Here is a 13,050-nt window from a genome sequence, read left to right as displayed (position 1 = left end):
CATTTGTCTTTTCATCATTAATCCCATACTAAAGCAGCAAGATGTTTTCTTTTAACCTCTGAAATTTTTTTCAGTGCCTTTTATATAATGTGTAGTGTACTCTTCAGTTTTGAACAGCATTTTTTTGAGGAAGAGAGTGCATGGCACTTAGGATTTATATATATATGTATGTGCATATATAGATATATATAGTATATAAGGTTGACTAGTTGACTCACTAAATTGCAGTATGTGCCATTTAAATGGCATATACATAGCAATACATCTAAATATATAATTTAGAGGGCATATACATAGGAATACATCTAAATATATAATTTATAACTATGTATGACATACATACTAAATATAAATATTTCTTTCAAATTAAAGATCTAAGCCTTTTTTGTTTTTTTCTTCCTGTGCTTATAAGTTATAATAACCTATTTTGTCAACCTGAGCATTTTCCTCAAGTTTCAGCTGAGAATGGGGTTTCATATTCTTGATTTTCTTCTGATTGGTTTTTGTTGCCTGCTTTAGTGCTACAGTACTAGCTACAGTCTAATAACCTGTGTTATAGTCTGTGTGTGTTTTAATCCTCAAAATAATCATTAAAAATAGGCAAGTATCCTCATTTTACATACTTTAGAAAGGTTAACTGAGTAACTAATTTGATGCCACTCCACTAAGTGGTTGAGCCAGGCAGGATATTAATTCTGACTTTTAAATATTGTGTAGAAAACATGGTGCCCTCTGGTAAGATCGATCTCTCTCTTTTTCTTTTTCTCTTTCTCTTCTCTCTTTCTCTTTCTCACCCCCCTCACCCCCCCATAGAGACAGGGTCTCACTATGTTGCCCAGGCTGGAGTGCAGCAGCACCATCATAGATCACTGTAGCCTCAAATTCCTGGGATCAAGTCATCTTCTTGTGTCAGCTTTCTGAATAGCTAAGACATGTGGTCTTCAACCCCCAGGCAGGAGACTGGTCGTGGTCTGTGGCCTGTTAGGAACTGGGCTGTATAGCAGGAGGTGAGTGGCAGGCAATAAGTGAAGCTTCATCTCTATAGCCACTCCCTATTGCTCTCATCACTGTCACATCAGCAGTGGCATTAGAGGCGTTAGATTCTCATAGGAATGCGAACCCTACTGTAAACTGAGCATGTGAGGGATCTGGGTTGTGTGCTCCTTATGAGAAATTAATGCCTGATGATCTGAGGTGGAGCTGAGGTGGTGATGCACTGGGGACTGGCTACAAATACAGATTATCATTAGCAGAGAGGTTTGCACAATAAATGTTATGCACTTGAGTCATCCTAAAACATGCCCCCTCGCCCCTGCTTCCCATCCATGGAAAAATTGTCTTCCATGAAACTGGTTCCTGGTGCCAAAAAGGTTGGGTATGGCTGGCTGAGACTATAGGTGCACACCACCATACCTGGCTAATTTTTAAATTTTTTGTAAAGATGGGGTCTCACTATGTTGCCTAGGCTGGTCTCAAACTCCTGGCCTCAAGTGATACTCCTGTCTTGGCCTCCCAAAGTGCTGGGATTACAGATGGGAGAGCTACCACTCCTGGCCACATTTCTCTTTTTAGATGAGGTTTACTTTCTTCATGAAATAAGGCAATGTATGTCAGCAAATTTATTGAGCACCTACCACGTGATAGGCACTGTAGGTTCTTTATGAACCATATGAAATTGCTGATAATCAACTATTGTTTTCTTATACAAACTATAATTTAGTGTGATTCAACCTTATACTTGATATTAATTCTCACGATAATCCCATTTTTAAGGTAGATGTTTTCACAGATTAGACAACTGTTTCTGGGGAGAGTAAGCTTATTCAAGTTTACTTACCTATTAGGTGGGCAGAGTTGGGATTTGAGTCTAGGCCTGTCTTGCTCCAAAGGCAATGCTCATTTGAATCATACCAGTTTTTTCCTGAGCTTTTTGGAATTTATTCTTTGTGAATCTGGTGTAAATTTCCTGCTCAAAATTTCTTCATTTTGCTATTTAGGAAGATCCACTTTTTTCTGCCACTTTCCAGTGCATGTTCTCACCTTTCCTGGAACGTACTGTTTATTTGCCAACCAGTTCTCCTGTTGCTTCTTCTACCCTTATTTAATTGACATTCCTCTCTGAATTCTTGTAGCCTGTTTCCCTTGCGATTTTAGCACTGGATGACTTTTTGTTATTTTCTGAGCTAGATTATAAATTTCCTGCACATAGGAAGTTTAATGCTTTTATATTCCCTCCAGTTCCTGGCTTGGTAATTAACATTCAGTAGAATCAATAATAACTTTGTGCCTTTTTCTAGGATATGGACTGAATACAAAACTCAACAAACAGGACTTACTCTGGATGCTTTTACCAGGTTTAGTGTGGTCTGCCTCTGGATACTTTAAAATGGTGACCCCTGCAAATGTCCCCCATACTCCTTTCATTCCTGAGAATGTAAACATCTGGCCATTTAATTCTGGACATTAGCTTTATTCAGCCAGAATCTTGAGACATTAATAATAAACTCCTTTCTTCCCTACCAACCAGGCAAATGCTGTCTGGTGCTGTATGCCCAAAAGTTCCCTTTATCCACTACCTGGATAAAGGTAGTAGATAATGTGCTAATCCATAAATAATATTTTTAAAAACTCTTTGCAGGGAGAAATGAAATGATATATATTTATTTTTAAAAGCACATAAATAGTAGGCTAGAAAGAAAGTCATTTAAGAGTTTCATGCTTCAGAATATCACTTCTAACATTGTTTGAGCATACAGTGTGTGTATTTCTGTCTTTTTAAAATGGAATTCTGTGTATACAGTTTTGTTATTCTGGCTTTTGCAACTCAGTTTTCATCTAGAGTTTCCTCATGGCGGCTTATGTCAGAAAAAATAGCCAATTCAAAGTTTTTTATCTCAAGAAATTTTCCTCAGTTAACTCAGATTTTCCCATTCATTCTTCCTACGTGGACAAAAGTGACTGTCATGACAGCCAGGTGTTAGAAATATGCGTGGTCCTTGTTTGCCCCTAGCCAGGCCTTGGACATGATCACTTTTCTCTATAGACATCTGTTGCGATGTTTTCCTTTCTGCTGCATTTAGATTGCTTTTTGTATCCAGTGGTATGTTCCTCCTTCCCATTTCTTGGACCGTGGAGTTACTGCCGGTTCTAAGTCAATTTCTACTCTGCCTCACTGTGCTGAGTGGGCTTCTGTATCTGGACCCCATGTCTATCTCTTTGGCATCACGTGGGCATGGGGCTTCTGTCCACAGTTTACTGCTTTCTGGGAAACAAACTAAAGTCCACTCTGCCCTAGGAAGCCCAAACTTCTCAGGGGATTGGTTTTGTAGTTTTCCTCACTGTTAGGTCTGAAGGAGTGGAGGATAGTGCTGCATAATATTGGTCTAACCTCATATCTGTGTCTGACCCACTTGCTTTGTTTCCTATTTACAACTCCTGCTCTTCTCATCCCCAGCTGGAAGAAATTTATGTAGTCAGTGGACAAGGCACATAGATTGTACCTGTTATCATTTGCAGATATTTCCTATCTTGTACCTAAATTATGGCTTTTGAATCTAATACCCAAGAAGCTTATGATCATACTTTTGTCTTAGTTTTGCCAGCGCAGTAACTGAGAAAGAAAATGCACCAGATAATATTTCACCTGTCATCATGGACCATATATAATTTATTTAACAATTTTGCTATTCTTTGATGTATGAGTTGTTCTCTTTTTTTCCCAAAGTCATAAATAGTGTTCTGATTTCTATACCTAACTATCTGGATCTCTAGTTTTTTCATTAGGACAATTTTTTTAAATGAAATTGTTTTCAAGTTTTAAGCCCTTGAGATGTATTTGTTCCACATTTTGAATGATAAATGGGAAGTTCTAGTTCTATATGATAGTTGAGGGTCTTTTGCAAAACTATTGTTCTGGTTTCTTTTTCTAGTCAAAAAGGTATAATAGAGATTGGATTTACCCTTATACTTTAAGCACCCATAATAGTAAAAGGGATAAAATGTAACAGTAGTTTTCAGACATTGGACAACAGTTATTACAGGAATGGGATTCATAAGTGAGAGGAAACAAACCAGGATGGCCACATGATTATACCAGATTGCTGCCCAGGGGCAGATTCCAGGTCTCTGTGTGTTGGGAATCCAACCAACATAACAGATGAGCAGAATAGAAGAAGCAGATCAGAGATTGGGAAAGCCAAGATGATTTGAATTTATAGAGCAAAGTACCAGAAAGGAGGTTTGCTTTACAGAGAAAGTGCTCTGAAGATGTAAGAGGGGTTCCATTGAGTCTTTGGTTGAGTACTAATCTGTGCATGTTTGAGAGGAAATGGTCTGAGGCCAGGGAGAGAAGGACTGCAAAGGAGTAGGCATACAGTTTACAGAACTGACAGGACTTGGAATTTGTTCTTACCAGCCAAAGTAGAAAGACCTTATAATATATGAGAAGAATCCAGGAAGGGTTTAATTACCTCTAGACTAGGCTCTGCTCTAGATCTGTCCTTAAAAATCTTAAGAGCAAGACTCAAAGAATTCCACTGATCCCATACCAGAATAAGATCCAGCCATATTTAAAGGACTAAAACTCCAGTACTCAACAATATAAGATTTAGAATATCCAGCATCCATTACACCCCCCAATCAGGTATATAAAAATAACAACAACAACAAAAAGAACAAAAAAGTCCTACAATGTGTGTGTTTATAATCAGAGATCCAGAGATGCTGGAACTACTAAACAAGGACAGTAATACTGTTCATAAGAATGCTCTATGTGGTCAAGAAGGTAGAAGAAGATAGCATAATAAGAGAAATAGGAGATAAAAAGACCAAAAGGAACTTCTAGAAATGAATCTGTATGTAAGTAATAAACTATTAATAAATAGAAAATGGTATAAATACCAGAATTAAATGGTAACTATTGTCAGATTGGAGATATATCTATGTCTATCTATATATATATAGATATATATATACACACACACAGATACAGATATTTAACACACAATACATACATAGATTTATGTATGTATAGATTTATGTATGTATAGTGTGTTAAATGACAAATATACCAAATGGGATTAACAGCAGATTAGAGATTAATTTAAATTTAAGGACAGAACTATTCAGAATAAAGCACAAATAAAAGAATCAGGGGAAAGAGGAAGAAACAGATCATCAGAGACCTGTAGGACAATAACAAGTAGTTTAATGTGTGATTTGAATTCCCAGAAGAAAAGGGCAAAGAGGAAGGGAAGATGTAAAGAAATAATGTCCAAAATTTCCCCAAATTTGATAAAAACTAGAAACAGTTCCAAGATGTACAATGAACCCAAAGAATAAATATGAACCACAGGAAGGCTTGTATTATAATCAAATTGCTGAAAACTATTGATGCAAAGAAAATCCTTAAAAAAAAAAAAAGGAAAAAAGACACTGTACAGAGAAACAAAGAATAAAAACTGCCTTCTAACCATAGTTACCAGAAACTGTGGAAACTACAACACAATGAAAGGATGCTTTTAAAGGACTGAAAGAAAAAGTAAGGGGGAAAAAACTAGAAACCCAAAATTTTTGGCCCAAGAAAATACTTTAAAATTGAAGTTGAAATATTTTTTCCAAGAAATAATAGCTTAGATAATCCATTGTTAGTAAACTTATCCTACAAGAAAAGTAAAGGAAGTTTTTCCCACAGATAGTAATGCCAGATGGAAATTTGAATCCACACGAAGAAAGGAATGCTAAAAATGGTACATGTATGGATAGATAGAAAGGATTTTTTTTCATGTTAAATCTCCATAAAAATAATTTATTGTTTAGAGCAAAAGTATTAACATTGTGCTTGGGATTTATAGCATATGTAGAAGTAAAATGTCTGAAAGCAATATCACAAAAATGTAAGAATGGGGAATGAGAATTATACACTTGTAAGGTTCTTAATGGTGTACATGAAATGATATAGTGTTACTTGAAGATTGTATATTGTAAATTCTAGCAATAGTATTAAGACAGGATAACACAACAAAGAGGGATAGCTAATTAGTCAATACTGGCAATTAAATGGAATCATTTAAAAACAAAACTCAGTGAATTTAAAAGAAGTGGGGAAGGAACAAAGAGCTCATGAGACAAGAAATATAAGGAAGTTAAAATTTAGATCCAACCATATCAATAATTATATTAAATGAAAATGGTCTAGGCTAGGTGTGGTGGCTCATGCCTGTAATCCCAGCACTTTGGGAGGCCAAGGCAAGAGGATCTCTTAAGGCCAGGAGTTTGAAACCAGCTGGGCAACATAGTGAGACCCTGTCTCTGAAAAAAACAAGCGAACAGACAGAACTAGCCAGATGTGGTGGCCCATGCCTGTAGTCGCTGCTACTCAGGAGGCTTAGGTGGGAGAATTGCTTGAGCCTAGAAATTGGAGACTACATGAGCTATGATTAAATCACTGCACTCTAGTCTGGGTGAAAGATCAAGATCATTGTCTTTAAAAAATAATAAACTATTAAGAAACACAAAATGGCATAAATACCAGAATTAAATGGTAGATATTGTCAGATTGGATAAAAAAGCAATGTCCAGTTGCTAACAATCCAAAGAAAGCTAGAGTAGCTATATTAGTCACATAAAGTATAATTCAAGATCAACAAATATTATGAAGAATAATAAACATTTCTTACTGACATTGCTGTTAATTTATCTCAAGGAAATCAGGATTTTGAATCTGATATGTGCCTGATAACAGGACTTCAAAATACATAAATTAAAAACTGACAGAATAGAAAAGGGAATTAGACAAATTCATAGTCATAGTTGAATATTTCAAAAGTCTTTCTTAAAATCGATAGAGTTGAGAGAAAATCAGTAAGTGTAGTAGAAGACTCGAACACTTTAACAACTTAACCTAATTGACATTTGTAGATCATTTTAGCAACTAGTAGAATACACATTTATAGATCACTTTAGTAACTAGTAGAATACACATTTGTTTCAAGCTCACATGGAACGTTAACTAAGATATACCATATGTTGGGTGTAAGTTAAGTCTCAAATTCAAGAAGGTTGAAATCATTCAAAGTATTTTCTCTGATTACAGCAAAATTAAAGTTAGTCTCAAAATTATGTAGATTTCAAATATTTGGAAAATAAACTGACTTAAATGGTATTTCAAAGAAGAAATAATATGAACTGAGTGAGAAATGAAAACAAAATTTATAGCACTTAAAGCAATGTCTAAAGAAAAATGCAAGCATTCACTTGAGAAATAAAAATTTCAAATTAAGCTTCTACTTTCAGAAACTAAAAAAGAGCAAATTAAAGTATGCAAATGGGACATAAAGTTAAGAGCAGAAATCAAAGATAAAACGAAGTGGAATAACAACTGAGTTTGTGAAGGATCAATACAATTGATAAATGTGTGGCCACTTAAACCAGAAAAAAAAGTGAAGACATAACTAATATCTGGAATGGAAGAGGGGATATTACTACAAATCCTGTAGATGTCAAAATAATAAGGAAATATAGGTAGATCATACCAATAAATTTGACATCATAGACAAAATGGATAATTCTTTGAAAGATAAAACTGCCAAAGCTCACTCAAGAATATAGGTAACTGGAAATAGCCTTCTAACTCTTAAAGATAAGAAATTGTTGTTGAGTACCTTCCCACCAAAAAAATTCCTGGCCTACAGGAGTTCAAGGGCAATTTCTACCAAACATTTAAGAAAGAATACTGACTTTACATAAAGTATTTTATATAATTCAACCAGATGAAACATTTCCCAACTTATTTCATGAGCATTACTCTGATAGTAGAGCAAACACCCAGAAAAACTCATTATAACAAATTAGAACTGGCCGGGCGGGGTGGCTCATGCCTGTAATCCTAGCACTCTGGGAGGCTGAGGTGGGCGGATTGCTCGAGGTCAGGAGTTCGAAACCAGCCTGAGCAAGAGCGAGACCCCGTCTCTACTATAAATAGAAATTAATTGGCCAACTAATATATATAGAAAACATTAGCTGGGCATGGTGGTGCATGCCTGTAGTCCCAGCTACCCAGGAGGCTGAGGCAGCAGGATTGCTTGAGCCCAGGAGTTTGAGGTTGCTGTGAGCTAGGCTGATGCCACGGCACTCTAACCTGGGCAACAGAGTGAGACTCTATCTCAAAAAAAAAAAAAAGAAAAAAGAAAAAAAGAAATTAGAATCACAGACCAATATTCTTCATGAACACTGGTGTAGAAATTCTTAAGTAAAAAGCAAATTGAATTAAACATATCAAAAAGATAATATCCTGATGACCAAGTGGATTTTATCCCAGGAATGTTAACACTTAAAATCAGTTAATGTACTTAACCATATTAACAGAATAAAAAAGAAAAGTCATATGATTGTCTCAGAAGATGTGGAAAATCCTATTTGATACCTATGTAAGATGACAACCCTCAATTAACTAGAAATAGAAAGAAATTTTCTCAGCCTGATAAGCAAACCTATAGCTAGTGTCATACATAGTGGTGGAAAACTGAATGCTTTACCCGCAACATTGAGAATAAGGCAAGGGTGTTGCCTCTCATTGCTTTTTTTTTTTTTTTTTTTGGAGACAGAGTCTCGCTTTGTTGCCCTGGCTAGAGTGAGTGCCATGGCGTCAGCCTAGCTCACAGCAACCTCAATCTCCTGGGCTCAAGCAATCCTGCTGCCTCAGCCTCCCAAGTAGCTGGGGCTACAGGCATGCGCCACCATGCCCGGCTAATTTTTTTTTTTTTGTATATATATATATATATATATTAGTTGGCCAATTAATTTCTTTCTATTTATAGTAGAGATGGGGTCTCGCTCTTGCTCAGGCTGGTTTCGAACTCCTGACCTCAAGCAATCCGCCCACCTCGGCCTCCCAGAGTGCTAGGATTACAGGCGTGAGCCACCGTGCCCGGCTGGCAAGGGTGTTGCCTCTCATTGCTTTTATTCATCATTATGCTGAAGGTTTTTTGACAATGCAGCAAGGCTAAGGAAGAAATAAAATTGCCTTTTTATGTAAACATGACTGTCTAGGAAATCTTGGAAAAAGTGCTACTAGGAATAACAGTTTAGCTAGATTGCAGATAGAAAGTATACAATATTCAGTCTTATTTCTGTATCCTTGCAATGAGTAATTGGAAGTGGTAATTAAAAATAACATTTAAAGTAATATAAAATATAAAAGACTTATGGGTAAAGTTAATAAAACACTTCAGTACCTGTACACTGAAAACTCAAATACAAAGAGAGGAATTAAGACAAATAAATTGAGATATACACCATATTACTGGATTAGAAGACTTAATATTATTAAAATGTTAATTCTAGCCAAATTTATGAATAGATTCAATGCATTCACAATACCCTAGTAGGGTTGTGAAAATAGAAATTGACAGAGTGGTTACAAAATTTATATGGAAATCACAAGGCTAGATTAGCCAAAACAATTTTGATTTTTAAATATTGAGATCTTATATTACCTGATTTTAAAGCTATATTAGTCTTAATACCAACAGAGTGTGGTCATAACATCAGGATAGACATGGATTAATGGAATATAGTGAGTCCAGAAGCAGACCTATACATATATCTTTAATTGATTTTCCACAAATGTGCCAAGGCAATTCAACGAGGGTAATGCATTCAGCAACTGAATTGCCAGATCAATTGTACATTTGTGTGTGAAAAAAAAATAGACTGAGCCTTACCTCACAGCATATACTATAAGTAATCATATATGTAAATGCTATAAAATGCTTGGGAGAAAATTTGTGGTTTTTAATTAAGCAAAGATTTCTTGGGACACAAAAGCATTTGTTATAAAAAATGAATCGGACTTCATCCAAAAACTTGTTGTTTTTAAAAGATACTATTTTAAAATGCAAAAATAATGCACAGACTCACCAGGAGAAAATATTTACAAAGTACATGTCTGACAGAGGACTTATATCTAGAATACGTGGAGAACTATTGAGAAATTAAAAAAGAGCACTATAAAAAATGGATAAAAGACTTGAACAGTCACTTCCTCAGGAAGGTATGAGTGGTAATACTAAGTGGTGGTGAGGATGTGAAGCAACTGAGCTGTTGTGCATTTTAACACTTTGTAAAAGATAGAATTGCACTTAACACACAACTCCACATTTCCACATAGGTATTTAACCAAGAGAAATGAAAACTTATGATCACAGCAAAATCTATATACAAATGTTCACAGCAACTGTATTTATAATAGTCACAAACTGGGAAAAAACCTCCATAAACTGTTGAGAGCATCCATCAACTATTAAAAGCGTTAACACATTTTGGTATGTCTATACAATGGAATACTAATCATTGATACAGAGGAATAAGCTATATACAACATGGGTAAATCTTGAAACTTTTGCTAAGGAAAAGTTTCAAAATGCTATTGCATTATTATGTAAAATTTTGAAAAGGCAAAAACTATGGTGATGGGTTAGTTATTACTAAGTGCTAGGGATGGAGAAAAGTATTGACTGCAAAGGCGACAAGTTTTGTGGGTTATAGATGTACCCTGTATCATTTTTTGGATGATTGTACAGCTGTACATCTTCGTCAGACTTATATAATGTTTTCTCACATTTGATGAATTTTATCCTATATAAACTATATCTCAATAAAGCTGATTTAAGAAAATTAAATTATCTTTGTGTCCCTTATTGATATTCAGGGACTGTCTAGGGGCAGTGCTACAGGTAGTCTAGACTAAATTTAGTACCATTATTCATTAATTATATTCCTAGCAGTCTAGGAGATATAGTCAGGAAATACCGTAAATCCTGGCAGTCTCTTTCAGCACAAATACCTGGATAAGCCAGCAACTTTTGTTCTAGTGCTTTCTCAGCAAACTGCAATTTGCAGTATGGTGGTTTATCCCACCATCGTCATGCGATGGCCAATGCATACTACACTGTCATAACAACCTTTGTGTCTTATGCTCAGTCACCTGAAGGCAGGTGATCAAATCCATTGGATCAGCACTTTCATAGGGTACTGTTTTTTTGTTTGTTTTTAAGGTGTTGGCAGGGAGGTGAATAGGTGTGAGAGAGGTAGATTAACAAGAATGACTAAAATTGTCATGTTTAGGAAGAGTTGGTGCAAATGCCTTTATGTACAAAATAAATGCATAAGCTGACTTTGTAGCTCATATGAAGAGATTTGTGGTTTTTTTCTTTTTTTTTTTTAACCCAAATGCTTAACTTAGAATCAAAAGTATGATGTAACTGTCAAGAAGATAATACAAATAAGGGCTAGCATTAGTAGACCTGCACTCTGGCCAAATTTGGGATTCTTTGTTTATTTCTGAGCAAGACATTTGAGGAGACCATTAACTAGTGGACTTTCTGAATAGAAAGATCATGTTATTTAAGGACAGAGAGAAGGAACTGGAAATTGATACCTTGGGAGCTAAATATTTTTATATTTCTGTGTATATTTTATTAATCCCATACCAAGAAATTGTGATACTTTAAAGTGTTTTGTAAGGCTGTTACTAAAGGTTTGTTATAGGATGTTGAAAAACCCTCCAAAGGTCTAAAATTAGAGGAATGGATAAATATACATGCATACAATAGAATAGATTTCCACCAAAGTCTAGACTATTAAATGATGTGAAGAAATGCTGACACCATAATAGTAAGTAGGAAACTATAGCACAAAGCAGTATGTAGAATGATACCATTTTTATACCAAAAAAGGGTACTTATTTACATATAAGTGGCTAAAGGACAGTAAGATGTTAACAAGAATGGTAGGAATATAGGTAATTAAAAACTTTTTTTTTGCTTATCTTTTCCTACAATGATTGTGACTTATTTTATGGGGGAAAAGTAGAATTTGTTTTTTAAAAACTATTCTTGTATTATAAATGGATATCAGAAAGATGTCTTTCCATTTCTTGTAACATTGGAAATTGAATACAGTGAGAAGGAACTGATTTAATAACCCAGCTCACCTCAGGTAAGAGTTACGATCAGGTAAGTTTGAGAAATGTTGGGTAAAAGAAAGGTGATCTGAAGGGAGGGCATGGTGGAATGTCTTAGCAATCATATTCTTTTATTATACATCCATCTCTGTGCATCCCAGTGTCCCATTTGTGTTTTATCAGTTCTGCCTCTGATATCAGCTCCCTCTACCTACTACTGTTTCTTCCTTCTCCTGGCATTTCTACCTCAAGAGTTTATTTCTGAATTAATTCTATATGCCACCTAGATTAATCTGGCTATATATTTTTTCCATGTCCCTACAATACATTGCTGCCTTATGGGGCATCTGATGAAAGAAAAGAAAAAAGATTGTTTCATCACTGACCCATCAGAATGTGTGTCTGCTGCTGAGCCTGTGGAGATTATTAGGCACGTGCATGACTCACAGGGTTTAAATGAGATGATTTAAAATGAGACCAGTATTTTTTTTTCTGTGTCTCTTAAATTAGATCCCTTAGGATGCTTTAGGAATCTTTAGGCAATTAACTTTTTCCATTTTTTCCCTTTTTAATCTTTTAAAGCCACCATGGCATTATCTTTATTTTTTTTTTTATCACTTATAAGTAATTACGCAGGTGTTTCTGTCAAGCTTTTGGAATATACAAACGCTTGGCTGTATGATTTGATAAAAAAGGAGACAAGTCTTTTAAAAGACTGAACAAGGTGACCAAGAGATCTGTTCCAGAGGGTAGTGATACACCTATTTTTCCTAATTATTTACATCTTCTTGACCATATTCTTTGACTTATTAGTGTGGAATATTTTTCAAATATTTACATGGATTTTTTTATTTGAAATAAACATTTTCACAATTTGGTTCAGAATTACCTTGGGCGCTTATGAAAACTGTAGGTTGCTAGGCCCAGTACCACAGCCATTCAATCAGAATTTTCTGAGTGTGGCCTGAGAATCCCAACTCTGTGTAAGCTTCCCATTTACACATTGAAGTTTCAGGACTATTGATGTGATTGTTTAATGTATACATTTGGGGACGTGATGAAATTAATGTTACTTCAGATATTAGATA

This window comes from Microcebus murinus, chromosome 3 (assembly GCF_040939455.1).
Source record: "Microcebus murinus isolate Inina chromosome 3, M.murinus_Inina_mat1.0, whole genome shotgun sequence".
Taxonomy (NCBI): domain Eukaryota; kingdom Metazoa; phylum Chordata; class Mammalia; order Primates; family Cheirogaleidae; genus Microcebus; species Microcebus murinus.
The sequence above is the reverse complement of the archived record's forward strand: the minus strand, read 5'-3'. Positions refer to the sequence as shown.